Source organism: Vulpes vulpes, chromosome 14 (assembly GCF_048418805.1).
Source record: "Vulpes vulpes isolate BD-2025 chromosome 14, VulVul3, whole genome shotgun sequence".
In the NCBI taxonomy this organism is placed as follows: domain Eukaryota; kingdom Metazoa; phylum Chordata; class Mammalia; order Carnivora; family Canidae; genus Vulpes; species Vulpes vulpes.
In genome coordinates, this window is record NC_132793.1 from 6,851,538 (window position 1) to 6,863,481 (window position 11,944).

An 11,944-nucleotide genomic window follows, 5' to 3' on the forward strand; every position below is an offset into this window, starting at 1 on the left:
GTTTTTACTTTGAGATCCCTAATCTGTTTGGAGTGTATTCTTACACATGGTGTGAAATATGGATCCAATTTTATCTTTTTTCCAAATGGCTACCCTGTTGTCCCAACACCATTTATTAAAAAGTTCTTCTCTACCCAGGGCTTTGAAATGCCACCTTCATTATACACTAAATTACCTTAAGTACTTGGAACTATTTCTAGGCTTTACCTTCTATTCCACTGGTGTGTTAGTCTATACGTGTCCCTGTTTCACACTGGTTTAATTATAGAGGCTTTATATTGGATGTTTTAATGTCTGCTAGGGCTAGACCCCCCTCAGAGTTTTTTTCAATTATTTTTTTCCTGGCTATTCTTACATGTTTGTTTTTCCGTATGAACTACAGTAGCAATTTGTCTAACTCCTTAAAATAGCTCATGAATGGGAAATGTAGGTAAGAGTTTCAAAGGAAACAGAGAATGATGGGGAAAAGGAAGGACAGGGAAAGGAAGGACGGGCTTCCTCTGCAAGACTCTTCCAATCCAGGTAGGAACACTGCTCATGTGCTGTAACAGATGCCTGAGCGGGCACCTGCTCTTCACCCTGGCATCACAGCAGGCTCTGAGAACAGAGTGGTGAACCTCACAGATAGAGGAGCCCCCACCATGAGGATGTGGACAAAAGTCTCGGCATTATGAAGCACAGTTAGGAAGTGGTCCTTGTATAGACATGCTTTTTTTCTTCTTGCTACGAATTCCCAGGAAATGAAAAAGAGAATTTTGAAACAGTGTTATGGAGTCCTAAATGGAACTCACCATCTCCCCAGTTTGCCAAGTCATCCATCCCGACATTGCTCTTGACACTCTGCTCTTTTCACTGCCAACATCTCATCGATCACTCTCATCTGTGTGTGTCACTGCCACAGTGCCTCTCGGGTCATCTCTCTCCAGCTTGCTTTCTCACTTCTGATCCACGCCTTCAGCATAATTTCTATCTGGACTACTGCATGTGTGTCCTAAGTTCTCACTTTCTCTCCCTCCATGTCTCACTCAGAACTCGGCAGCCAGAATGATCACGATGTTCCTAAACATGACCCCGATCGTGTCTCTCCCTGGTGTCGTACACTCCAAAAGCTTGAGACCATCTTGGGCAGATGTCCACACTCTTTGTTATCATGGTTTTCTAGGCTCTGCACAATCTGGGCCCCTGCCAAATCCACACCGCTGCTCTTTCAGTCACTATGCTGGGCCACACTGGCTCTCTCCAGATTCCAGAAAGTGCCCTGCTTCTTCCATGGGCTTCTTCCATGGGCTTCTTCCATGGGCTTCTTCCAATGCCCATAACCTCCAGCATATCCTGCCCTTCTGCCTGGTAAACTCATAAGGGTCCCATTTTCTATGTCATGTTCCCTCTTGGAGGAAGCCTTTCCTGCATCCCCTTCCTGCATGTGGGTTCCCTATTCTGCACCTGCAGTGCAGAACTGTGTGTTCCTCCTCCAGATCTCTTAGAACACTCTAAGGGTCACTGATTTAAACACAGGGAAGAATAAAGAATCAACTGAGCCCCAAACCCAAACCTTCCAACATTGAGCGGTACTGTGTCTGCTATTTTGGGTGATGGTGTTGATGGGATAGTTGCTGTGGAAAATTGAATAAAGTTTACTTACTTGCAGATAGACTCATTTAGATTTATGAATTTAAAATGTATACCTTTTTATACAGTCTTCTATAATTACTGTGGTTTGGATTACAACTTGCCATTTGAGATTTTTATTTCAAGCACTCAAATAACAAAAGGCGACCATTTCTTACATTATCTCCAACACTGCCAGGTGTTCTTCCATCATCAAATTGTTACAGAAAACACACAAAACATATGTTTTCCATTGTTCCCTGCATAATCGGGAGCTATAGAAATGCAGGATGCTTACACTCTCAGCAGAAATGAGTGAGCATGAAATATTCATAAGGTTGGTGTTTGTGATTATTAAATAAAGGCCAATTCTGGTGAGTTTGTCATTTTGAAAATATGTAGTTATTTATTAAACAACTGAATATTTGCTATTTGATAGATCTTATTATAATAGAAGCTGAGACAGATTCCTGAGGTATAGTGAAGACTCCCAGAAATAAAGGACAGGAAACCCTAGGAGATATGGACACATTCAGGATTTAACACAACCCATAAGTATCACCTTCAAGGTCTTCAAAGGATATTGATATCATATTTATTTCAACATCCGGTAGAGAAGGAGCACTGGGGCCTTTGGTCTTTGGAAGTAGTCACATTGAATTTGAATCCTCCTGTGTCACTTATCAGTTCTCATAATATTGGGCAAGTTACTAAATTTTGATAAGCTTCGGTTTTCTTTTTCTTTTTTTTTTATAAATTTATTTTTTATTGGTGTTCAATTTGCCAACATATGGAATAACACCCAGTGCTCATCCCGTCAAGTTCCCACCTCAGTGCCCATCACCCATTCACCCCCACCCCCCACCCTCCTCCCCTTCCACCACCCCTAGTGCGTTTCCCAGAGTTAGGGGTCTTTCATGTTCTGTCTCTCTTTCTGATATTTCCCACTCATTTTTTCTCCTTTCCCTTTTATTCCCTTTCACTATTTTTTATACTCCCCAAATGAATGAGACCATATAATGTTTGTCCTTCTCCGATTGACTTATTTCACTCAGCATAATACCCTCCAGTTCCATCCACATCGAACCAAATGGTGGGTATTTGTCATTTCTGATGGCTGAGGAATATTCCATTGTATACATAGACCACATCTTCTTTATCCATTCATCTTTTGATGGACACCGAGGCTCCTTCCACAGTTTGGCTATTGTGGACATTGCTGCTATAAACATCGGGGTGCAGGTGTCCCGGCATTTCATTGCATCTGTATCTTTGGGGTAAATCCCCAGCAGTGCAATTGCTGGGTTGTTTTCTTTTTCTAACCTGCAAAATGGCAACAGCAATAGAAGGAGCCTCCTGGGGTGACGGTCAGTGGTATGGGAGGTAATGTAATGCCAAGTGGTCATCTCAAATGTCTCCCACCTAATAAGCACTGAAGGCATGTTAACTATGGTTTTATTTTTACTGGTTATTATATCTAATATCTTCTCCTGCAATTGGCATTAACCCTATCCAAGTAGAAACAACGTGCGGCAGTCCCTGGGTCAAACCTGTTGAGGTCAGACCCAGACTGCATAATATATAGATTTGGATTCCGAGCTGAAGTTCAAAGATGCTACTGCCACTTCTTGTCTTTGGGACTTCAAATTATAGGATCCCACTTCCAATCTACAGCCTGAGGATGACAGTTGATTGGCTTATATACATCTAGTAAGATCTGATGAATCAAAATATTTTAGACTTTGTATATGATTGTTCAAAACATGGCAGCTTTTTGTTACTTAATTCTTTATTTAATCTTTATTGAGCATTTGCACTTGGGGTTGGCTGTAAGAGGAGGGATGCCTCAAATGTCCTGCATCCATAAGCCCTCTCCTTTTCTCCTCTCAGTAAGAAGAAAATAAGCTTTGGTGTTCAAAAAACAGCAAATCTACCTCTATGACTTGATTACTTGATATCAGGAACACAAAGCACAAGTATAAAGATAGGTAGTGAAATACTCAAAGTTTGAAATGCTTCTTGCAAGAGAAAAATGTTGGAAAAAACTTAAAGCGTCATGAACAATGGACAAGATACATTAACATGATATATTCATTCACAAGGAATAGTATGCAGCTCTTAAAAAGGATAAATGAGAGGCAGTGATTTCATACTGAGAGGTGATGCTGCACAGTGGTTTGGGGCACAATCTAGTTCAAATCACTTTCCTATTCCCATTGTGTGACTTGGGGCAAATCGCTTAACTGCTCCATACCTCACTTTGCCTCTCTCTCAAACTAGGTGATGCTAGCATGTCTCCCATAGGCTGCGGTAAGGATCACATGGAAAAAGCTCAGAACAATGTCAGGATTAGAACATGGAACGTATATGTGTGTGCTTCCTGTCGTCATCACCATCGTTATTTCTGAAGTTGCCTGTCTCAAAGATATGTTATTAAATAAAAAGTCAAGATGCACAATCATGTCTCCATGTTACTATAGATGTATAAAAAAGCATATGGCAGAGGATGGGAAATAGATGTTTGTATGCATAGCACATATTTCTGACTGAGTGACATGGGAGGAAAGGAAGGAGAACTGCTCTAAATTTTAAAAAAAGACATTTAATCTGTTTGGGATTTTTACCAAACACACACATCATCTTTCCAAAATAAACAATAAAATCATGCTAGATAAAATGAATACATACAACCATTAATTAAGCAACGATTTTACATTTTTAGCATCTCTTCCATATGGGCTGCATTGATGAACTCAATATTTGTCTATTTGTGTGTGTCTGTGGTGTATTTGTGGTCTGTCGTGTGTCTGTGTGTCTCTGTGTATCTGTATGTGTGTGGTCTGTATGTGGGTTATGTGTGTGTGTCTATGTGTGTGTCTGTGTGTGTGGCCTGTGTGTGTGTGTCTATGTTTGTGCAGGTACGTGTGCATGTTTTTGTTGTATCCTGGCATCCCAGGGTTTTCATGAAGGGGAAGCAGGATAAAACCTGTAAATTCGGCCCAGCCCCCTTGGCACGTGTTGAATACCTGTAGCGCTCCAATGCACCAGCGTGAGTAGAGGCATCTCAGGTGCAGGTAGCGTGAGTCACGGAGGAGGGGCTCCTCTGGCCCCCGGAATCTGGAACCTCAGGCGGCTGGATGTGGGAGGCCCCAGAGAGCCACCTGAAATAGGGTCAATTGGAGTCTGTCTCAATACATTTACAAGCCGGTTTTATTAAAAAGAGTGGCTTCTTTGAGGCCTCTGCAGCTATTAAACTAAAGGGAAAAGAAAGTTTAGAAGAAATCAAAACCACCCTCTCTCCCCTCTTCGAACAGCACATCCATTTATGTAAATTGTTTTTTATAAGTACCCAAAAGTCACTTAAAGCATTTTACTTAATCCATGTGGGCGAAGCCTCAAGGTTTTCCAGCTTTTGTGTTTGTGCTGTGTGGAAGCTTTTCAGCGTTGTGTGGCTTTCAAAAGGTGCTTGCAAGCTTTTCCCAAGAGTAACTGTCAGCACACAAGCATTCTAGAGCTGAGATCTCATCCTTGAGACAGGAGCCTGGACAGGCTTATCTGTAGCTTTAGCAGCAAGACAGGTGATCTTGAGGGACCATGTTTCAAAGCATCGCACCCCCTCTCCAACATCGGCGATACATGTTTCTCCTGCCTATGAAGGCCTCAGACACTGCCTGGATCCTGCTTCTGGGGAACAGGAGGACTTGCAGGTCCTTCAGCCCAGGATGTATGAGAAGGGTAGCAAACCCTTGAACTCTGCACAAAGGTGCCTTTGCACCTGCTGGGCCCCCTGATCCAAATGTACTCCCTTCCCTCCTTTGGTCTGAAGACACAGAGCTTGGTTCTAATAGTGGCTCCGCTTCTCACTACCTACAGCTCTACACACATGACCCGACCTCTCCAGGCCGGATTTTCTAATCTGCACAGTGGGAATAAATACATCCACCCAATGATATCTGAGTTATCCTGTGCAGGACTTGGCCTTCTGCAGTAGTTCTAGGCTGTAGTGACACAGGTACAAAAGAGAAGCCCAGGGAGTCTCCCTTCTAGAGGATCTTAACAGAATATTCTCCCTTAAGTTATTGATAATGATGAAAGCCTCTTCCCAAAGTTACAGATAATGGTGGGATTCTCTCCCTAGATCAGCGAGGGTTTAAAGGGATAATGCCTCCTTCTAAAACCCCACGTGTGAGAATTAATCAAGAAAATGTGACAAAGCTGTTAGCAGTGCCCAGCACAGATGAAGCACTAAACAAGCATGGGTATTTCTCATCTCAGTCCAATTTTCAGTGTCTCAGAGAAGCCACCCAACTGGTTCAAATCCCTGTATTAGAAGCTTTCAGAAAACCTGCTTACCACTCCTTCATGGTACTATCACAGTGGTGATTTTGTATTAACGTGGGTAATTATTCGATTAATTTCCGGCTCTCCCACCGGCTCTCTTCCCTGCTCCATCAGGGCAGGGAAACTGGATTTTTGTTGCTGTTATTGTCCTCCATTCTCTTCCAAGGGAATTGTCAAATGCTGGAAAAAACTCATCTTTTCAATGAATAAATGACCCCATTGGACCCCCAGTCCACTCTTTCTTTAAGATTTTATTTATTTATTCATGAGAGACACACACACACACACAGAGAGAGAGAGAGAGAGAGAGAGAGAGAGAGGCAGAGACACAGGCAGAGGGAGAAGCAGGCTCCATGCAGGGAGCCCGATGCAGGACTCGATCCCAGGACTCCAGGATCACGCCCTGGGCCGAAGGCGGTGCTAAACCACTGAGCCACCCAGGGATCCCCTCCCACTCTCTCTTTCATTTTAGATAAGCAGACCAAGTACTTCCCTTGGGTACCCCAAGTCAGGATCTAAGTATCTAAATCTAAATGTCTAAATATTCAGCTTCACTACAAGCTAACTCCCTGTGCATCAACTATAGGACTGGAAGGCAGCTTCAGTTTCTCAGGGTAGTGCTGGCATTTTCTTTGACCAAGACCCACTGCCTGATCTTGTTAGGATTTTTAGTTCCTGCTACATCTTTTGTGTTGTTAACCATATTGGGAATATGTTTAGCCCCATGACTAGCTTTTGATGGCCTTAATAGGCTTTATAAGAGGTTTTAGGATGGAGAAATTGTCCCCCAAGTTCTTCTGGTGACCCCCTCAACACGTCCTTTCATACCATCTACCTGGCAGGTGCACTGGCCATACAATGCAGTCAGCGATAATTACCTCTGAAATCCTAAACCACATACTGTTTTAGCACCTGGGAGGGATTTAGCTGAATGCCCAAGTTAGCTTGAAGCTCAGACTGGAGAAAAAAGAAACACCTGCTTTTGACACTTTAACAAATCCATGGGCATATTCTGTGTGCTGCGGGAGGGCACAGCCCTACCTTGCTACCCTGTGTTCTATACTTCCTTTCCACTGTGAGTTATTGTCTTCCCTGGGATTTGCCCACACTCTATTTCCATTGCCACTCCAAAGAGCATTTTCATTTTGGATCTGTGGAAGACCAAGGTCACATCAGAGAATAAAATCAAATTAACAGGGTCAAGCATTCAGGACAGGGAAGGCCAGACATGAATGTAAAATTGTCAACAAAGGGGCAACCTTCAAGGCTTTATGTAAACAGAAAGAAGAAAAATGCAGATGAGGACGGGCTAAAGGACTGGCTGACCAAACCTGGAGTCTCCATAAGAAACATGCTGGCACATAGTGGGCACTCATATTTGGGTTTGAATAAATTTGTAGGGACCAAGTGTCCCATTTGGCCCAGATATATGATTTTCAGTGTTAAAACCGAGAAAGTCCCAGGAAAACTAGAACAAGTTGATTACCTTAGATTAGCATACACTGACTTTGGAATTTTCTGATAGCCAGACTCATCCAACTAGTACCCTATGATAACCAACATCTCATATAGGATCATGTTTCCTTCACTCTTCCACTCTTTCTGACTTAAATTTCAAAGCCCACGACCAGACTGTGTCCCTATGGATAGGGCCCATGGAGATGGGAATGATGGACCAGAGAAGAAAGAAGTGTTGCCCTTTGATATATCCAACATATTCGTTCTTTCCCTTTATTCCCTTTCTGACAAAGAAACGTGGACCCAGACATCTAAGAGCTTTTAAAGGATAATTTCAAAGATCAGGCTGATTCTCTGAAAAGCCATCAAATGCTGTCCAAGAAGCTATTCATGCCCAGCGAGTGAATGAGATGCTTGTGGCACCATGGTATGGTTAGTACGGAACGTGGGACATAGATGTAGAGTCAGTGAGACAAGTGATGCAAACGTAACTCAAAACAGGAAACCTTGCAGCCTTGAGCACTGGTCCCCGGAGCGCAATTTTTATTCTTGCAATTAGGACGCACTTGAGCCATGGAAGACAGAAAGGAAAACTGAAGGAGGCAAAGGATTCAAGTCATAATGGATAAGACTATAGTTGCTACATTTATAGGCCAAAGGGGGGAAGAAAGGAAACTGCTTCAAGGTAAAGGAAACTGATACAGTTTCCCCCAGGGCCTGGGCAAAATGATGCCAGAGACTCCTACGCAGGAAGATAGTACGGACAGCAAGGGCCTGAAGCTGACCAAGTTCTGAGCTCAATGTCAGAGTTACTATGCAGCTAAGAGAAAAAAAAAAAGAAAAAGAAGAAAAAAGCCTGGGATTAAATCCTGTAATTGGGTGGCTCCATCCACTCCAGGAATTCAAAACAAAGAGGGTGTTCTGGAGGAAGTTGGGAACAGAGTATGTGGCTCTCTTGCAAAAGGAAGGAAGGTTTCTGTGGCTGGCACGTCTCTGGGCACACTTCTAACTCTTTGCTTATCTGGTGTTCAATTGGACCTCAGCAGGGGCACCTGGGGGGCTCAGTGGTTGAGCATCTGCCTTTGGCTCAGGTCATGATCCTGGGGTCCTGGGATCAAGTCCCACATCAGGCTCCCTGCAGGGAGCCTGCTTCTCCCTCTGCCTGTGTCTGCCTCTCTCTGTGTGTCTCTCATGAATAAATAAAATCTTAAAAAAAAAATAATTTGGACCTCGGCAGCATCACTGTAGGATCCGGAAAAGCAAAACTGGACTTAATTCCAGGAGCACCATCCTCACGCCATGCTCCCCCAGGCTGCAGTGGACAGGAGGTCAGGAGGCCCCTTCTGTAAGGGAAAAAACAGCAGCAGGAAAAGCCTCACATGCTTTCCTAGGTAGTAACCATATGCCGCTGAGAAACAGACCATGCATCAAATCCTTAATTCTCAGCTATTGCAGCCATAGATCGAGGTGCATTTAAAATGTTGCTTTGAGGTGACTGATGTGTCCTCGGTGAGTGCACGCCTGCACCATGCCATGTGCTGGCCTGCCCAGTTACTGTAGGGTATACATTGTGCCACAGTCACACGCAACATTCAATAGCTATGTATTAACTACCTACTGTGTATGGCCAACCAGTCTAGGGACCGGATGTAGGGCAGTGAACAAAACAGACAACATTTCTGTCTTTGTGGAAATTATATTGTAATGGTCAGGGCAGGCTAAACACAGATATACAACAGACATTTTATATGAGTACTGCAATACAAGAAAGAATAAAGCAAGGTAAATTAATAGTTTGACAGGAGCAATATTTTAGGTAGGTCGGTCGGACGAAACCTTTCCAGGAGGAACTGAGCCAAGGTACAGATACTGGGATAGACAAAGACTCAGGCAGAGGGATGAGTGAGTGCAAAAAGCCCATGTGCTTGTCATGTTGAAGGAAGCACAGGGAGACCACAGAGGTAACAGAAGCTTCGACCAGAGTGAGGCTTGTGGAAATGGTGACAAGGGCTCAGCACTAAGGAAAATATATTTTGAAGGTAAAATTGGCATGGTGAGACTTCTTTCCTTCCCACACAGAAAACCCATACGGCAGATTTCTCTTCTCACTCAGACAACTGTGACCCTCAGCAGTGACCTGAAAATGAGCGTGATGCTTTAAAGAGAGAAAGCAGAGAATTACCTTGTGACATTATGCTTCTACTCTTTGATTCATTCATGCATTCCTTCTTCCACTCATTTACCTTATAGGTATTTATTTGGCCTCGAATGCTTCTCCGGCACCCTGCTGAGCGTTGTGGGAGAAAAATGAATGAGGCACAAGCCCCAGAGTTCGAGGACCGAATCTGGTTGAGGAAAGCAAACAGAGGATTACAGCAGAACAGTAAGGTAGATGGTGTCATAGTGGTTTATTTGAAATGTTCCATGTGACTTGAGGAGTGAAGGCCAGCTAGGGAACTCTTTCACAGAAAGTGAGAGTGGAACACAATGGTATAGATGAAAGGAGGAGGAGCTTAGCAGGCAAAGTCAGGGAAGGAACCAGGTGGGGAGAGGGAATTGTAGGCAGAGGGACATTGGATTGAGGAGCTGAGTGGGTGGAAGGTGGGGTTTGGGCAGGGAATAGCAAGTACGAGGAATATTAACCATGTGGTAAAGCTAGAATTGTCTTTCTTTCCTCTTTCTTCTTTTCTTTCTTTTTTCAAAAGATTTTTTTTCTTTCTTAAAAAAGATTTATCTATTTGAAAGACAGAGAGTGAGAGAGAGAGAGAGCACAAGCAGGGGAAAGGGAGAAGTGGGTGCCCCTTGAGCAGGGAGCCCGACCTGGGGCTTGATCCCAGGACCCTGGGATCATTATCTGATGTGGCTTCACCCACTGGGCCACCCAGGCACCCCTACAATGGTGTTTCTCAAATTCTCTAATGACTGTGTTCCTTGCCAAATGCAGACTTTCAGATCCCTCCCTGGGAGATGCTGATTCAGGAGCTGCATAGGGGAAAGTGGTGTGTGTACCTTCAGTACCCCGAGGCATTGTGATTCCTAAGAAGACCAGGACCCACTGTTCTAGAAGATAAAGGAGAGCTGGAGGTGGGTGACTGTAGAGGTGGACAGGATGGAAAGAAAGGGCTATGCATGGAAGGTGTGTCTGGACAAAATGCACGGACATTGTATGCCAATGATTAAACTTCATGACACAGTTTAAATCCTCTGAGGAAGAGGAGAAGAAGAGACAGAGAACGGGGGGAAAGGAGATGATCAACAAAGGATAATTATATTTTTATTCTGGCAAGGAAGAGACTAAACCCTCTCAAACATATACACACTACCCTCTTCTATTATTTCATAGAAAAAAAAAAGAACATTTTAAATACCCAAAAGTCAAAAGATACTATCTCACAAAAAATAATAAAAATCTTAAACTCTCCATGCTGCCACAACAAATCACCACAAACTTGGTAGTTGAACATAAAACAACTTTGTTATCTTATAGTTCTGTAGGTCAGAGGCCCAAAATGAATCGTAACTGGGCTAAACTCAAGGTGTTGGGCTGCACTCCTTTCAGAAAGCTCTAGAGAGAAATCTCTTTCCTCACCTTTTCCAGCTCTGAGAGGATGCTCACATCCATCAGTTCATGGTCCCTCTCTGTCTTTAAGTCAGCAATAACAGGTTGAGTCCTTTTCTTTCTCTTTTTAATAAAGTATTTATTGACTGATTCATTGATCAGAAGCAGGGGGAGAGGCAGAGAGAGAGATGGAGAGAGAGCCTTAAGCAGGTTCCACACACAGTGTAGGCCCCAATGCAGGGTTCGATCTCACAACTCTGAGAACATGACCTAAGCCAAAATCAAGAGTCATATACTTAACTGATTGAGCCACCCAGGCACCCTGAATCCTTTTCATATCAAAACTGAAGGAGGTCCTTCATTTTTAAAGAGTCAAGTGATTACACTGGGCATATCTGGATAATTCAGGATCAATTCTTGGCCCCAATATCTTTCACTTCTGCAAAGTCCTTTTTGCCATGTAGAATAACATAATCACAGGTCCTGAGGATCAGGAAGTGGATACCTCCAGCAGGCATTATTCTACACTTCACAAATATGTTAAGTTGAACAAAAGAGAGCTCTATGAGAAGCTCTTTCCATTGTTCTTAGATTCCTTACCTCACCCTGCACCAGCAATGGCCCCATTAGGAGGAACCCTCCTGGTCTATGGGAGAGCATTGAGAACAAGGGTTCATCAACATCCTACAAAGAACTTTAAGACTGAGAATAACAGGGTCGCATCTCTTTCAGTGAAAAGAATTCTGCAAGTTTCCAGTTAACTCAGATAATACATAATTATTAACCAAAAAGAGGTGACTTGATTCTTTTTTTCTTCCCAATAAAATTAATAAATTCCTTCAGTGTTATTTTCTAATTTTTTTTAAAAAACATTTATCTATTTGAGAGAGAGAGAGAGAGAGAGCTCATGGGGAAGGGGCAGAGGATGAGAGAGAGAGAGAGAATCTCAAGCAGACTCTGTGTTGAGCACAGAGCCCA